Below are 6,000 nucleotides of genomic sequence, written 5' to 3' on the forward strand. Positions count from 1 at the left end.
ATTAACCTCATAACAAACAACAACATTTGTAACTGTTAGGTTGGGTATGCGTAATTCGCATCCACGGCCTCCCCGCACGTCTTCTCACGTTTATTGCTAATTAATCGAGCACCCACCTAATACGTTACAAACTGAACTTGAGAATCTACCACTCGGATGAAAATATTTATTAGGCCTATATTGCTGAAAGTTTTTTTTTTTAAATTGTATGGCAGATTTGAGAATGTGTGTTTCATAATGAGTTAACAAAGTTGAAGAATATAATTTTAAATGTGTCATATGCCACATATTCAATCACGTAATCTTAATATACACAGTACATAAATAATCATTAATAGTTTCCTATGTTTTGCAAATTTGTTTGTGTATTCAGGAACTGAAGGACCCACAAAGAAATACACACAACCATAGCACTGTAACTTATTTAGACGCCTTGTGTATGTGAGAGGGATACACTGATGTTTTTTTTTCTTTGTGAATCCTTAATGCACTGAAGAGGCAAACAGGGAGTTTGTGAAATGTGGGAAAATATGGGTTGCGCATATCAAGATTACATTAAATTAAGAAAGTAAATCCACTGTAGATAACACAATGCTGCAAGGTTTGAATCCCAGCCTGGGCATGGGCATTATTTGTAAGGGGCCCTTCATCAATTTCATCACTCATCCTCATCTTTGATACTAACAATATTATTTTCTCTTGTCCAACATAGGCCATCTTCCTCTTGAGGTTTGCTATATACGAGAAGATGATGCCCATCAGGAAGAAGCAGGAGCGGAGGAGGATGTGATCATTACATTAGGTATGTAAATCACTCTTTGCAAGTAATTTATATTTTGAAGTTAATCAGCATACGTCTTCAGTTTTAATTTTTATTTTTATATGAGCTCTTTCATTGATGGAAGAGAGGCAGTAACCTTAAACCCAATTTCATTATGTGGTTAACATGGCTGCTTCACCCATAGATTGATTCTCATTAGATTTTGTTGTTGCAATCATGTACTTTTCCTTCATTGAATGTTTATTTATATGTAATTCCTGAAGACGCATGGCAGGCTTATTTCTGCTTTTTATTTAACCCAGTCGTGCAACTATATTTTGCAGTAGATCTACAAAGCATGTCTAATCTTGAGTAACACGTGCACAAAGAAAGTAAATTCACCTGCAGTAGATTGATATATAAACATTACATACCATTTGAAGATTTATTAATGCTGATACTGCAAAACAAGAATATGTGTTGATTGCATAGCCACTGAGTTATAATTAAAAGACAGAACTGGAAAGAAATACATTTACGTGGAGGACGTGTATGGCACCCTCAAGCAATCCAATCCTCACTAGCAGCTTTCTAGTCAACACACATTTTTTAACTTCCTTTACTTCATTTTAACCCATTTTATAACAAGTGATCCAGAAAGCAGAGGATTCACCTTCTTGGATTTCTTCTTGAGGACAGATTGGGAAATCATTCTGAAATGTTTATTTTAAGCAACTTGTAAGTATATTTTATTCCAGTTGCTGTTTTCTTTCCTCATAATACATAATAGTACAGGCATCGTTTTGTCATGACATACTCAATGATTGCCCTACCAAGGAGGAAATAGCACGCATAATGTAAGATTCCCTAACCAACCCACATAAAAGCTCATGTTACATTAATTTGGGTTACTTCCAGCAAATATAGAACAGACACAGGCTGAACCTCGCCCTTTAATAAAGGTAATTTGAAATATTCTATGTTGCATTTTCATCAGCAGGAATAGAACAATCTACAGTTTTTTGTGCACAAATCACAGTCCCTATTCCTATATACTGCTGTTTCATTCTACAGTATTTAAAAACACTCCACAAAGAATATGCTCACATTATTAAAAATGTTCGAAAATGTTAAATGCTAATGAATTACTAGGGGCATGCAAAAGTTTAAAAAAGAAAATGAAGTGCACCAAGTCATGATGGCATATAGAGGGTGTGGAGTTAGGGCTTCACACTTTCTTAAACATGGTCGAAGGTGGGGGAGATGTGATCAGCACCGCGGCCCTGGCTGCCTTTAACACCCAGAGTTTCCTCCAAGTACCCACTTTATATGACGTGCCAGAGCTGCTTGAACAGGTGCAAAACATCCCGGTTCTTCCCCGCCGGGGATCAAATGTGGGTTTCTTGCATAATAGTCAGACGCCCTTACGATTGAGCTGCCGCAGCGGTAATATTTTGTTTTTGACGAAAACTCAAAATGTGAAATACGACATTGTAATGGTATTTTTTTTTCTAAAGGTGCGTGGTGCATTTTTCTACCATGTTTTGTTGCAAAATTCGAAATAAAAACACAAAATTTGGGGTATAATTACCGACACTACGCCTTATGAGGTCTGAATTTTCATGAGTTAAGCAAATCACGTAAAATGGATTAATTCTGCTGTAAATATTTGAGAAGCAAGAATTAACTCCTTTACACAAAAATGAACTTAAAACTCGGATAACTATGTAAATGTTCTATAGAAGTGAAATATTAATGTTGTGTAATAAGTATGGTTTTTACACGAAATTTAGGTTTTTATTAGCCATTTTAACACAGAAATACCATTTCATATACAGCTTTTGATCCAGATATATGCAATTTTTGTACAGAAATCTTGATCGTTTCTTTACCACAAATAAGTGGCATATAATTTATACTTCCTCCATAGACATGTTCTGCGTTAAATTTTATGGATAATGTTCAATTTCTATGCAATATAAACTTGATTAGCATCATTGACTTTTATTAGTTTAATTTTTTTGTTGTACATGGAAGTTGCCAATGTTTCTAAAAATAGCCTCCTCTTTTACTTTATGGAGATACCATTGAGGGCTGTAGAGACTGTAGAGGAAGTTGCACTGGGTTCTAGTGCTATATCAGAGACAAAAGGAGGCACAAACTTTTGTGATACATCTCCTACTTCTTCTTCTACACCTACATGGCCAAGAAGAAATAGGCCGTCTCTGAAGAAGAAGGAAGCAGAAGCCATGAGGACCAGAAGGGAACTGGGTTCCTTATCAAAGGAAAGGAAATTAGTCTGTCTTGAAGAAAAACGGATTCTCCTGGAAAAGGAAAAGCGAGACATTGAACTATACAAGTTGGAGAGGAAAGTCCTGGAAATGAAAAAACTTGCAAAAGCACCGAAAATTAAATACTATGAAGAGAAACTTGCTTCCATTAGGAAATGAGATGACTTGCAGTTGTTAGCTATGTATAATTTAAGCGTGTGCTGCACCAGTTTTTATAGTATTACTTTGTAGAAAATATATACTCTCTAAAATTTACATTGTAATATATCAAGTGCCCCTTTCCATTTCCTGTTGTAATTTTGTGCAAATTATAATTTAGTATATCATGATATATGTTGAGTGATTTATATATACTGGACAAAATGTTTGAAGTTAAATTTCCCATAAAGCTGGCCTGTGCTTTGTTCTCGGAGAATTGATCAGATATTTGTTGATTTAGAAAATGCTTTCAGTTTTTCATCCCATGCTAAGATTTTCATTCCAAATTTATCACTAGCACAGAATCATGATAAAACAGCCCTTACTTCCCTTAAATATTCATGAAAAATATTGATCCAGTATATTCATACTTTTAAGGGGGACTTCAGACTGAAGCGACATGTGTATCATCTCACTGCAGCATGAAATCTTCCTCTCACTTAACTTCAGTGTTAGTTGTAATGTGATAGTACAAGCGAAAAGTGAAATATCAAAAATTTTAAGACCAAATCACATAAATTGCACATTGCAGTCCCTTTTCATGTTCTTGGACAATCATGTTTGTATTGCCTTTCCTGGAGGTGATGTCTAAGTGTATCAGAAAGATTTCCATGGGCAGCAGAAAGTAAAAAGTCTTGAAAACACCACATTTGGAAGACAAAAAAGGAGGGGGAAAAATACCACTTGGCAGTTATAAAACGTGATTTGTAAAGGCTACTGCAAAAATATGAGCTGTAGCAGAGTGGTTGGTTTTGATGATTTATGATCTCAAAGATGCACGTTTGGGTCCCCTGGAAGGATTTTTTACCCCTTACCAATACGAGCTACAAGGTATGCGTTTCAACCTACGCTGTGAGAATATTTTTTTCCATTTCATTTTTGTATAAAAATTATTGAATAGCTAATGCACAAGTTATACGTGATTTTTTTAATCAATGATTTCACATGAATTTGTTAAACACCTTAAATTTTGTATAATATAGAATTACTACTTGCTAGAATGTCATCTTATATCTGCTTACTAATGGAGGTGACACAACAAGCTTTACATGCTGTTTTCTCAACAGATGATGTCACTATATGTGCTTAGTGTATTCTGGTTTTACTGATTTGGATATATTTTGAAATCTTGTCTCTAAATCCACACCTATATGCAGATGGCAATGTTAGAAATGTAAACTCAACAAAGCACAATTTTCAGTGAATTTACACTGCATGCGAATGTTAAAAAAAACAAAAAACTCACAAAAATAGAGAAAAAGAATGTCTCAATATCAGTTAATACAATCTGTGCAAGATGTTAACTGAACTTGTTTCAAAATGTGTAGTTTTGTACATGAATAACATAGTGGTGTGTTAATTATTACTATGGCCACATATTTATGGTGAATAAAGGATCAAAACCTGGGCTCATTTCGGTATTAAAAGAAATACATATACAATTGTATTTTAAAACAATCTCTAGTCAAATATATTGAGAATAGTCTACACTTTCAGCTGATCTGACAGCAGATTGTCTAAAGCAGCTTTCCAACTGAAGACAGGTGACACGAGCGTTTCACATGAAAGGGGCTCAGGCACAGTCTGTTAAAAATAATTCACTGCATGTGTATTACCACCAGATTGAGACAACACAATACACACAACACTACTGTCTGATTAAAAATTATAGATACTTGAGGTGACTCAAATTAAAAAGTTAACCAGTAGACCCTACGTAAAAATGAGTTAAATATAACTTATTCAATTCTGCGTTAATGTTTGCTAACTAAATTATTTTTTCTTTACTTTCCCTTATATTTTTTATAGTCTTTGAAATTCTGTAAATCAACGGGTTGTCCGATCATGACATTTTAGTATGGTGTAGGCAGAAAGGTTTTAAATAGAATTCTTAAAGTTTGTCAAATAACCGTTATCAATTTTGTGAAGCAACCTTTTCTTAGTATTGGGTAGTACTATAAATACAATATTGGTCTTGTTTTGAAGCTCTTTGCATCTGCTTTTAAAATCCATTATTATTGTCAATTCACATTGCGAAACTCACTTCATACAGATTTTTATACAATGGAGTAAAGCTGGAACCTGAACATGGCAACATTGTTTGCATTGACTTGCAGCGACAGCCTGCAGTTTCCACGGTTCAACGGATATCGCTGTGTGCCGTGTTGCCACGTTCTGCGTACAGCTTTAATCCGTTGTAAATTTTGTCTTAAGGCTAGTTAGCAATCTTGCACACTTTATTAACCTACCTGCTGCCTCTCTAGTATATTGTACAAGCTGGAATTGAGTTATGTCTGCTACTTGGAAGTAGATACACAATAAATGGACAGTGTAACCAGAGGGTGGGCGCAGAAAAACTACTAGTAAGAGCTTACAATGCACAAGGAGTGGGAATAAGGCCAAGGGGGAGATTAAGATGTCGGTGGAAAGAGCAGTGTGTTGGACAAGAGGACAAGATTGGAACACTGTGGAAAGAGAGGAGTGGTGAAAGATTGGGAAAAAATGGAGAGGCCTGACTTCAATGTTGGCCGAGGCAAAGGCAGATGATGATGACCACAGGTGGAGGTCCCAGGTTGAAACCGTGGTGAGATATGGACATACATCATTGGGTCTGTCTCATGACACATCAGTTTAGCATTCATCCTGATTCTCATGATTAACCTGAGAGATGGAAAAGTGATGTGTAATAAACAAAATCGAAAAATAGTTCTATCAGTCTTGTAATAACTTCTACATATTACTCTCCATAAT

Source organism: Lepisma saccharinum (assembly GCF_977018435.1).
Source record: "Lepisma saccharinum chromosome 12 unlocalized genomic scaffold, izLepSacc3.1 SUPER_12_unloc_1, whole genome shotgun sequence".
Lineage (NCBI taxonomy): Eukaryota > Metazoa > Arthropoda > Insecta > Zygentoma > Lepismatidae > Lepisma > Lepisma saccharinum.